The sequence below is a fragment of the Anguilla anguilla genome, chromosome 1, assembly GCF_013347855.1.
Source record: "Anguilla anguilla isolate fAngAng1 chromosome 1, fAngAng1.pri, whole genome shotgun sequence".
NCBI lineage: Eukaryota > Metazoa > Chordata > Actinopteri > Anguilliformes > Anguillidae > Anguilla > Anguilla anguilla.
In genome coordinates this window covers 74,288,112-74,300,583 of record NC_049201.1, presented here as the reverse complement: position 1 = coordinate 74,300,583, position 12,472 = coordinate 74,288,112, and the positions used below count along the sequence as shown (strand labels likewise).

The 12,472-nt window shown below is 40.7% G+C and overlaps 1 protein-coding gene and 1 long non-coding RNA gene across 2 annotated transcripts in view; one reads left to right on the top strand and one right to left on the bottom strand.

Annotated features, from left to right (window-relative positions):
- LOC118229642 (B-cell receptor CD22-like) overlaps nucleotides 1–12,472 on the bottom strand; it is a 39,457-nt gene that overhangs the window by 6,379 nt on the left and 20,606 nt on the right. The gene's annotated exons all lie outside the window — the stretch shown is intronic.
- On the top strand, nucleotides 4,041–10,120 carry LOC118229756. Its single transcript, XR_004765724.1, has 4 exons — nucleotides 4,041–4,183; nucleotides 8,734–8,789; nucleotides 9,398–9,483; nucleotides 10,039–10,120. It is a non-coding gene; the product is annotated as an uncharacterized LOC118229756 (long non-coding RNA).

The window sequence follows — 12,472 nt, the reverse complement described above, 5'->3', positions numbered from 1 at the left end:
GCAGAATACATTTCCTACCCTATTCAGGACAGCACAGTCGCTCACCACCCTATCATCTTCTGAAGTTTGAATTCTTCAAATTGCACCTACAGTTTGTTGATAGTTGTTGGTGAAAGCAAATTGTTACTGTGATATTGCAGTAGAACACAGCTACACACAGCAATCTCAGTTTTAATGGTCTTTACTGTTCATATTCCACACAGTGATCTAAAAAATGCATTCACCATTAATATGTCCATTCTCCATTATATCAATTGACAGTTTGTAATGTTTAAAGTTTTCAGAATGCAAGATGGGGAGCATTTTCCACAAGTAACTGTCAGCTATAGGTCAGTTATTATTATGCCTCTTATGGAAATCTGATGCAGGAAGAAAATAAGGTTCTAATGATATCCCCTTCTACGTTTGTTTGATTATTATTTTTTAATGTATAAAACACATTTCTTATATTCAGAGCCTCTATAAATCTAACGTAATAGCAGTAACCATTCCAATAAATTATTATTGAAATTAAAACAGGTGTATTTTTATTCACATTCAAATGCATGAACATTTCAGAGTTCTGAATGACCCCCTTTCTCAAGGGCTCAGTACCTCTGAGGTTCTAGTGTACTTCACTTATGTATTCACTATTATCATCTGTTTGCCTACATATCCCAGTTTCATCAATAAACATTATTTTGTGTGATCTTGATGATCAGCTTTCACTGCTGTTTGTGTACAAGATTATGAGGACTATGCAAATTGAGTTCCTTTCATAAGAACTAATTGATGTGCGTGTGTGCGCAGCAGAACAAGTATAACATGTCATCGGGTTAAGTGGGGTAGGCATGGGCAAAGTGTATCAATGTAATGTGAAAAGGACTACGCCCTTCCACGAATAGGGCCTATGAAATTCTTATTACCTGTCAGACCATGTTCATGGCCAACTAATAATAATAATAATAATTATTATTATTATTATTATTAATATTAATAATATATCGTGCAGTAATGTTCCAGCTAACGTTAGCTAGATCACGTAAACAGATTTCCAACTATATAAAAAAAATATCGGTAACAACATGTACCTAGTTATGTAGGAAAAAATGTCCTTGTCATCCTCCAGTGGTTATTTTTTCAGTGCTTCCGCGATTTCTATCAGTGCCGGCAAACAATGGCCCAAATTTGCTAGAATAGGCCTACTGTAAAAGGTTCCTTCAGCCCATTGTCCTGCGTTTCCACCACGGTCTAAAGTCCCGCGACTATTAGGCAAATTAGTCCGCTGACGTATGAAAAATAGACGTCGTTGTCACTCCATCTGTCCTAACTTCTGTAACTCCATACTGCCACCGATACGTTATTTTCCAATAACGGGACAGGGTTTGTTCCACTTATACAACAGGTTACCAATAATGACTATATATGGCTACTTTAGTATTTATTGATTTTTATCGACTTAATCACCTGACATTAAAATATTTTCCCGCGGCCGTTTGGGCATATTATTTTACCGTTGTCAAGCAAAACTCTCGTTGGTGGTCTGACTTGGACTGTTGTTATGCAGAAAACAGGATATAACAGGCCAATATACAGATTGTAACTGTTGTATTATCCTCTCAAACACATTCATTATGTTTTATGCGAACATTCACTTTCATGTCTTGACATCCGAAGCGACAGAATGCATTCGCATTCCACAAATAACTGGTAACAACATGTATAGCAGAAAACATGCACACGTCGTAAACAATTTTGGCTGTTGAATCGATTAATTCGACCTTCATCGTCATTTCCATATAATCGCAAAATGACAAGAATAAATAGAATGAAAACTCGGACTTGCGTGAAAATTTAAATTAATATTGCAGTGTACAGCCACCGTTTGCTTTCATCTTTTAAAATTACTGTTAGCGGAGCAGCTAAATAAATAGCCTACTTGAAGCGTGCCCTGCAGATGCGAACTATGCACCATAAATTAAGAGTACATATGTCTAGTCTTCCTGGTCTTTTTGTGGAACTGCAGAATCGCAGAGTAAAATTATGGCAGTTTGAAAAGCAAAAGGGACGATTACTAGAATTAACCTGTTATTTTACCCTGACAAAAAGTGTGGAAGGCAATTTTTTCCAGTATGCTCTTACTGTATCACCAATGTAAATTACGCAGAACTACCGCATACCTCACATAATTGTATCAAAAGTTTTGAGCCAATTGCAACGGGCTAACAAAGAAAATCCGGAAGAAAATATTCAGCAACCGAATTAAACCGTTTGAATGTTTTGGTACGTAATATGCTGTCCCAGCACGAATGCTTAACATTTTATAAAACGAATACTAAAGCAAGAAAAGAACAGAAGAGCACACGTTATAATTCCAAGACATTGGCAGGCTATAACCAAAAGTAGGCTACTGCGCCGCATAACATACAAGTTTGATTTCAAGTTATTATGAAAATAAATCTGTTTGCAGCTGCAGATTTTTTAAAATGGCAGTTGAAATAAAACACTGCGAGTAGTCGACCAATCAGAAATTTTCATCGCTTGCGCCCCACCCCAAAAGTTCCGGTACTTTTGGAAAGTACTACCCCCTGAGCAGGGACTTTTTTTGGGGGGTAAAATAAAGTCCCCGGAACTTAATTTAGACCCTAGTTCCTGCGGTCGAAACGCACTGAGATCCTTAAAAGGTTCCTAGTTCCGGGGTAAAGTTCCTGCGGTGGAAACGCGTCTTTAGAAACGGTGGTCGCTATTGGCACGCCCTGTAATCCGTCACAGTTGAAACCCAAGTCGCAGGACGCAAAATAGCTGTTCGGAAAGCAGTTTGAAATTATGAAGCAACCTCTGCACCATTGGGTTTAATGGGTTGCGACTCGCGATGAGATAATTGCGAGCGTGTTGCTTGTCTTAAAGTTGATATAGTAAATGAGGCTGCATTAATATAACTAAATATATATGTATGAAGTTGTTTTTTTTTACATTTAGATTTATTACATTTAGTTTATTACGTGTATTTTTACATGACTTACATTTTAATACGTAACAATGTCCAGTTCTCTCTGCTAAATACGAAGTAGGCTAAATACACTAGCGGTTCAGGTGGTTGATACACATCTCGCTCTAACGTTACTTTCGCTAGGGAGGAGCTCAAGGTTCTTAGCTATATGCCCCCGCCGGACGTTTTGAAGGGAAAAAATGCCTTCTACTTCTAAAATATGTAACGTTAGTGGTGGCTACTACAATATTTTAATATTCTTACTGGTTGCGTGATCAAATATTTGTGATGTGAGAGAATTATCTAACGTTGCTCATTCTCAAATGTAACCTTATTAGTACACAGGCAGGAGTAGTGATGGCGAGTGGAGCAGAAGAGCAGAGTGGAGCAGGAGAGCAGAGTGAAGCAGGAGAGAGGGCAGAAAGAGATGAGTGGAGAGGAGAGTGGAGGAGGACAGGAGAGAGGAGAGAAAACAAAGACTAAGCACATACTATCAAGCTGGGACCCTAACTGGGTAGACAAGACAAGGTTCCACCCATGGCTCTCAACCAGGCTGCAAACTTTGTCACTTAGGCAAATATACAGTGCCCTCTGTAAGTAGTGGGTCAAAGAGCCATTATGTATGAATAAATAGATGTCAATAAATATGTTCTACAGTTTGTTTTGCAGTCAAGTGTCATTTTATTTCATATTTTTAAATGACCTACTGATATTCACTCTGATGCAGGCGGCACGTGCGCACCACCCAGGTACAACAAAACACTTTCCCCCGCTGCTGAAAAAAATCCTAGAGGAAACACTGTTAGGTCCAGCTATACACTAGGTTTTAACCTGGCCTTGTTAAAAAACGATTCCAAATGTCACACAGACGGCAAAACGATACTTGTCCTTTCCAGCCAGCTCCTTTGACAAGTTTACACTGTGCTATAAACAAATATGCTCCTGGCACTGTCTATTCACCAGTTGAGTGAAACCTGCCTTTCTGTGTAACCTCAGCCTTCCACCACACCCTTGCTAACCTTGCTAAGGTGAACAAACTCACAGGACAACCATCCAATCCAAATTTATTTCCGTGTCCAGGTATATGTAAATGCCGCTGTACACAGCAGTTGAGTTCTGTTTTCTGTTCGTCATCAGACGGTGCCTGTTGGCGTTAGAAAAGTTTATGAAAGCAGTGAAACATTCAGAAGTAGCTGGTAGAAGCCACGACTTAAGGTAAGTTTTTTTTTGTTGGTATTTTTACTCTTTTGCTGAAATTCTTTGTGATATCCAAATCAGCTTGTAGAAAGCATAAATAGCAAAAAAGAAATTCTGAACTGCTGTCGATGCTTTTGAAATTAGTGCACACATCTCAGTATTCAATACTGTTTGTTACTATGACAGTAGTGTAGTGGAGGTGCCAAGCCAAGGCTTTTTAAAAGGTATTCTCCCTCTTCCTCCTTTTTCACATAAGAGTACCACGCACATGTGGGAAATAAACTCATCCATATTTCTCAGGATTATTATCATTGAGCTTTGGATTCCCTCTTTTTTGCTTTTGATCTGATTTTCATTTTGTTAAAAAAATTACTGTCTTTTTTCATTTGTCTGATCCACTAAACACTTTGGTGGGATATTTACAATCAACACTTCACTTTTGTTGAATTAACAGTGCCACACAATTTCATAAGCCATCATCTGTGATTCCTCTTTTTAAATAAATTTGCTTGTGAAATGCTCATGGATTCCACGCACATTTGTGTACCATTGTACATGCATATTCCATGTCTGTGGGAAGCCCCACAGAGAATACGCTTCTTAACCTTTTTCTGTCTAAAGCCGCGTTTCCACCAAAATTACCCGGAACTTTCAGTCCCAGGAACTACTTTACCAGGAACTAAAAGGTTCCTTCAGCCAATGGTTGTCTGCGTTTCCACCGGGGTCTAAAGTACCGCGAAGATTAGGCAAATTAGCCCACTGACGTTGTCGTCGGTCCATCTGTCATATGATTTCTTCTGTAACCCCATACTACCACCGAAGTAGCCTACATTATTTTCTAATAACCGGGACAGCCCGGAGGGGTTTATTCCACTTATATACAACGGGTTACCAACAATGACTATATATGGTTACTTTTGTATTTATTGATTTTCATATATCCTCTCAAACACATTCATTAACAGCAGAAAACATGCACACGTTGTAAACAATTTGCTGTTTTATTACTTTCTCGTCATCAATTCCATATAGGCTAATCGCAAAATGACAAGAATAGAACGAAAACTCGGACTTGCGTGAAAATGTAAATTAGGAGTGGTACAGCCACCGTTTGCTTTCCTTCGAAGTTACTGCTAGCCGAGCAGCGAAGTGTGCCCTCCAGATGCGAACCATGCACCATAAATGAGTCCATAGTCTTCCTGGTCTTTTCGTGGAATTGAAAAATGGCAATAAAATTGAGTAAAATTACAGCAGTCTGAAAGAGCTAAAGGGAAGATTACTATAATTAACCTGTTATTTTACCCGGATAAAAAGTGCGGAAGGTGATTTCCAGTTTGCTTGTACTGTATCACCAATGTTAATTATGCAGAACTACCGCATACCTCACATAACTGTATCAAACGTTTTGAGTCAATTACAACGGGCTAACAAAGAAAATCCGGAAGAAAATATTCAGCAACCGAATTAATCCGTTTGAATGTTTTGGTAGCCTACGTAATATGCTGTCCCAGCACGAATGCTTAGCATTTTATAAAACGAATACTAAAGCAAGAAAAGAACAGAAGAGCACACGTTATAATTCCAAGACGTTGACAGGCTATAACCAAAAGTAGGCTACTGCGCCGCATAACATACAAGTTTGATTTGAAGTTATTATGAAAATAAATCGGTTTGCCGCTGCATATTTTCAAACATGGCGGGTAATGGCGGAAAATAAATACAACACAAATGCTACGAGTACTCGACCAATCAGAAATGTTCAGCGCTGCAAGCTCCACCCAAAAGGTTCCTGTACTTTCGGAAAGTACTACCCCCCGAGCAGGAACGTTTTGGGGGGTAAAACAAAGCCCCCAGAACTAAATTTAGACCCTAGTTCCTGCGGTGGAAACGCACTGAGTTCCTCAAAAGGTTCCTAGTTCCGGGGTATAGTTCCTGCGGTGGAAACGCGGCTTAAACTATATATATATAAAATTTATAATGAAGTGAAATCAAACATTCTATTATTGATGTAGAAAGATAGGGCTGGCAGTAGCAGCGCCGCAGCAGCAACGCTGGCGGTGTGGACACACACATGCATGCAAGTCGCAGCAGTTTAGTGAGGTAGCCGTCACGCACACGTGAGGTAAGAAGTGTGGCCCAAGCTTTAGTCTAAAGCCGCGTTTCCACCAAAATTACCCGGAACTTTCAGTCCCAGGAACTACTTTACCAGGAACTAAAAGGTTCCTTCAGCCAATGGTTGTCTGCGTTTCCACCGGGGTCTAAAGTACCGCGAAGATTAGGCAAATTAGCCCACTGACGTTGTCGTCGGTTCATCTGTCATATGATTTCTTCTGTAACCCCATACTACCACCGAAGTAGCCTACATTATTTTCTAATAACCGGGACAGACCGGAGGGGTTTATTCCACTTATATACAACGGGTTACCAACAATGACTATATATGGTTACTTTTGTATTTATTGATTTTCATATATCCTCTCAAACACATTCATTAACAGCAGAAAACATGCACACGTTGTAAACAATTTGCTGTTTGATTACTTTCTCGTCGTCGATTCCATATAGGCTAATCGCAAAATGACAAGAATAGAACGAAAACTCGGACTTGCGTGAAAATGTAAATTAGTAGTGGTACAGCCACCGTTTGCTTTCCTTCGAAGTTACTGCTAGCCGAGCAGCGAAGTGTGCCCTCCAGATGCGAACCATGCACCATAAATGAGTCCATAGTCTTCCTGGTCTTTTCGTGGAAGTGAAAAATGGCAGTACAATTGAGTAAAATTACGGCAGTCTGAAAAAGCTAAAGGGAAGATTACTAGAATTAACCTGTTATTTTACCCGGATAAAAAGTGCGGAAGGTGATTTCCAGTTTGCTTGTACTGTATCACCAATGTTAATTATGCAGAACTACCGCATACCTCACATAACTGTATCAAACGTTTTGAGTCAATTACAACGGGCTAACAAAGAAAATCCGGAAGAAAATATTCAGCAACCGAATTAATCCGTTTGAATGTTTTGGTAGCCTACGTAATATGCTGTCCCAGCACGAATGCTTAGCATTTTATAAAACGAATACTAAAGCAAGAAAGGAACAGAAGAGCACACGTTATAATTCCAAGACGTTGACAGGCTATAACCAAAAGTAGGCTACTGCGCCGCATAACATACAAGTTTGATTTGAAGTTATTATGAAAATAAACTGGTTTGCCGCTGCATATTTTCAAACATGGCGGGTAATGGCGGAAAATAAATACAACACAAATGCTACGAGTACTCGACAAATCAGAAATGTTCAGCGCTGCAAGCTCCACCCAAAAGGTTCCTGTACTTTCGGAAAGTACTACCCCCCGAGCAGGAACGTTTTGGGGGGTAAAACAAAGCCCCCAGAACTAAATTTAGACCCTAGTTCCTGCGGTGGAAACGCACTGAGTTCCTCAAAAGGTTCCTAGTTCCGGGGTATAGTTCCTGCGGTGGAAACGCGGCTTAAGACACTGAAAACCCAACCCCAGCACCCAAATCCAATCAATCCATCTGTTGGATCCGCCAGTGTCCACAGCACTCCCCCACACAGTGTATCCCTTAGGCCAAGTAAAGGAGGATGCAAACAGGATTTGGTTGACATTTATAAAGGAAAACAACACATGGTTGGAGAGATGCAAATTACACTCATTATAATATAACAAACCACAGCCTGACTGTCACTGTTCCAAGAGAAAGAGCAAACCAGGCACTTGATTCAAGAGGAATGTGTCACTACATGTACCCAAGCATCATTCATATAGCAGGTTAACATCCTTTGATTATAGGAAATGGACAAACAGCAAAAAATGATATTATGCAAATAGTGGTATTTTTACACAGGTGACATTTGTTCTGAATGGACTATGACATCTTTGTATTCAGTGAAAGATTTAGTTAATACAGACAGATGTCATGAAAACTCATAAGCTGCAACTATATTAGACATGGACAGTTAGGTATGCCATTTAAGGCAAGAAAGGTGCAGTGTATTGTTTGTCCCTTTCATAAAAACTGATTTATGTGTGTGTGTGTGCACAGCAGAACATAAAAACTCAGTCATCGGGTTAAGTGGGGTTGGCATGGGCAAAGTGTATCAATGTACAGTGAAAAGGACCACGCCCTTCCATGAATCGGGCCTATGACATTCTTAGTACCTGTCAGACACGAAATATAATGAAATGGAAAGTTCCATCAAATTCTTTTATATTTTGCTAAGGAAATCGCAGCAAAAATATGGTTTTTCTGGGATGCTCGATGGCTCATTTGGTTAAGGCACTATGCTGTGGTGCATGGATGAGCCTCATGGACCATGCCAGTGCCAAATGTAGCCAGTAGCTCCACAGGGTGATGTGCAATTGGCAATGGGTGCAGTCACTGTACAGTGACCCCCCCACTTGGGCACCTGTGGATTGCTTATCCCATGATCTTGATGTAGGAGTGCTTTGAGCTCGAAATGTCCCCAGTTTATTACATGACTTGTGGGGAGAAACTCTGGGTCTAAAAACTGCGAACTGTCTCTTAACATGAAACATTCCCTCCTTTTACAGAAGAAAATGCCAACAAGAAAGTGAATGAGTTTGAATACAGATTCAACAAATGATTGGTAAGTACACTAATACCAAGCCCTGTCTCAACAGAAGGACAAAGCAATGGAATCAATAAATACCCAGCGTGTCAAAATTTTAAAAGTTTCAAAATGCTTATGAGAAACTGACAACAAATTACAACCCCAATGTACTGCATTCAAAAAGAAAGCATGGTTTTTTGAACTAGCACACGTACTTTTGGGCGGTTTTTGTCCTCACATAAGTCTGCAGACGCAACATGACAACACTGCCACTAGGCTCGATTCCAGAGTGTGACTTAAGTATTGTACTTCCAAACTAGTTGATTGAAAAGACACTGCACTGAGACCTTAATATTTCTGGTTTTTTACACCAAGAAATGAGGGAGGGGACATTCAACATTAATTAGTCCTTAAAATATCGTAAACAAATATGCTCCTGGCACTCCCTCTTCACCAGTTGAGCTGTGAAATTTGCCTTTTTATGTAACCTCAGGCTTCCACCACACCCTTGCTAACCTTACAAAGGTGTACAAATTTGTGGGACAACAATCCAATCCAAGTTAATGTGAAAGAGAGATTTCCCTGTCCAAGCATATATGAATGTCACTGTACACTGCATCTGTTTCCTTCCTGTTCCTCTTCAGAAGGTTACTGCTGGCATTATCAAAGCAGTGAAAAAGACAAAAGTAGCGAAAAAGACAAAAGTAGCTGATAGAAGCCACGACTTAAGGTAAGTTTTTTTGTTGGTTTTTTTCCTCTTTTGCTGAAATTCTCTGTGATATCCAAACCAGCCTGTAGAAAGCATAAATTAATAACAAAAACATTTTCTGAATTGCAGTTGATGCTTTTGAAATTAGTGGATACATCTCAGTATTCAGTACTGGGTAACACTTTACTTGAAGTGGGTCTTATGTAGCACTCATAACACCTTTATAAGCACTGTATAATGTGTCATAAATTTTGGCATAGGCATTCATAATGATTATGACCACTTTATAACAGCTGCCATAAGGTCTCATGATGCACTGAATGGTGATGTTCATTGTTCAGTGCATCATGACACCTTATGGCAGCTGTTATAATGTGGTTATAATTCTTATGTAGGCCTATGACAACAATTATGTAGTGCTTATAAAGGTGTTATGAGTGCTACATAAGACCCACTTCTAGTGAAGTGTTACCCAATAGGGTTTGTTACTATGACATCGTATGACAGTAGTGTAGTGGAGGAGCCAAGCCGAGGCTTTTTAAAAGGTATTCTCCCTCTTCCTCCCTTTTTCATGAGAGTACCACACACCCGTGGGAAATAAACTCTGGATGGCTCAGAAGACCTCTCCGGGGCTCTGGACAGCTCAGGAGGACTCTCCGGGGCTCGAGGCGGCTCAGGAGGCCTCTCCGGGGCTCGAGGCGGCTCTGGAGGCCTCTCCGGGGCTTGAGGCGGCTGTGGAAGCCTCTCCGGGGCTCGAGGCGGATCTGGAGGCCTCTCCGGGGCTCGAGGCGGCTCTGGAGGCCTCTCCGGGGCTTGAGGCGGCTGTGGAAGCCTCTCCGGGGCTCGAGGTGGATCTGGAGGCCTCTCCGGGGCTCGAGGCGGCTCTGGAGGCCTCTGCGGGACGGCAGGCCGAGCAGGCCACTCCGGCGGGAGGGCAGGCCGGGGAGGAGGCTCCTGCGGAACAGCGGGCTTCCTGCGCACTGGGCCGGGAGTACTTCTCGGCCAGAGGGCGCATATCCGCGACCCCCTGGAGATACTCCTCCCAGTGGAGCAGGAGAGCAGAGTGAAGCAGGAGAGAGGGCAGAAAGATGAGTGGAGAGAAGAGTGGAGGAGGACAGGAGAGAGGAGAGAAAACAAAGACTAAACACATACTATCAAGCTGGGACCCTAACTGGGTAGACAAGTCAAGGTTCCACCCATGGCTCTCAACCAGGCTGCAAACTTTGTCACTTAGGCAAATATACAGTGCCCTCTGTAAGTAGTGGGTCAAAGAGCCATTATGTATGAATAAATAGATGTCAATAAATATGTTCTACAGTTTGTTTTGCAGTCAAGTGTCATTTTATTTCATATTTTTAAATGACCTATTGATATTCACTCTGACGCAGGCGGCACGTGCGCACCACCCAGGTACAACAAAACACTTTCCCCCGCTGCTGAAAAAAATCCTGGAGGAAACACTGTTAGGTCCAGCCATATACTAGGTTTTAACCTGGCCTTGATAAAAAACGATTCCAAATGTCACATAGACGGCAAAATGATACTTGTCCTTTCCAGCCAGCTCCTTTGACAAGTTTACACTGAGCTCCAACAAAGAATGACAGAGGGGACATTCAACATTAATTATAGAGGGCATGCACATGACGTCACAGTAAGTGGAAGTCACTGTGGGTACACCCACTGAGTGACAGAAAGACTACTGAGTGTCATCGTTAGCATTCAGTTTGAATGCCGCGAAAACAAAAAAAACACACCTAAAATGGGAAAGAGCTGTTGTGCGATTGACTGTACAAATAGATTCAACAAGCAATCGAAGCTATCTTTTTACAGACTGCCGAAAGCTAAAGAAAAGACAAGCAAATGGATCGCTGCAATTCGCAGAAACAACTAGAATCCAGGCACCGAAACGTGGATTTGCGGTTGTCATTTTGTGACAGAAATGTTGGATTTTTGGGTAAAATCTTACCTTAAGTTATGTAATGTATTGACTACTCATCAATTAAATATTTAGCATCTTTCATTTATATTCTGTGTAACTGTAAAGTTTTTGTCAGCATTTATTAAAAAAACATCCATGATGATGAGCCTTGTGTTCTACAAACAAAGGGGGGATGGTTAGATAGTGTTAGTTAGCTAAGCATATAAATTATTAAGATATGATTTTACCCAAAAATCCAACATACCTGACACAAAATAACAACCAAAAAGCATATGTTTCTGCAAATGATGCAAAGAATAATAAAATTCCTACAATGTTGACACAACAGGGCAGATATCCAAAAGTGAGCTAAAATACAAATTTGAGAAGGCAAATACACAGGAAAATGTTATTACCCCAGATGATTTGGAGGTATACCTTGATTTGGCTAGCAAGGCTACAAAAGCTTTTCAGAGGGCTCAAGAATTGGCAAAGACTGATGAGGTACCAGAATCTGAAGACCACATGAAGAGGCAGAGGTCTTATAATATATCTGGCTACATGGGAGAGATTGATACTGCCATGATAGTCTTTGAAATTATGTGCAGTCTTCCATTTTTCAAAGAGAATGACCAAATGAAACACAAATACATGCAGGGCTTTCTAAATGGAAACATGCCAATAAGGCACATTCTCACTGATGACTATGATTCCTACAACCAGTTTTCAGATGTTCTTGAAGAATATACACACTTCCTCACCTTTTTAAAATCAAGAGTAAAAGAAATATTAGATTTTTTTGAGATGTACTTCACCTACTTAAAAGAAAGGAATGTTGAGAAAGACAAAGATTCAATGAGCAGGAAAAGAATCTCAGAACACTTTAAACGGTACCTCTCGCTGTTCTGTCAATCAACAGAGGAGAGATACAATGAGCGAGGAAATAAACCAAAACTCAGCCTAAATCTGAAGATTCAAGAATGCAGGATGTTCCTGGAGGAAAACAAAGCAGACAGTTTCCCAGGGCTACTGCAGTACTTGGAGGACAGCAATGAAAAGATTATAGAGAAGATCACTGAATGCTACAAATTT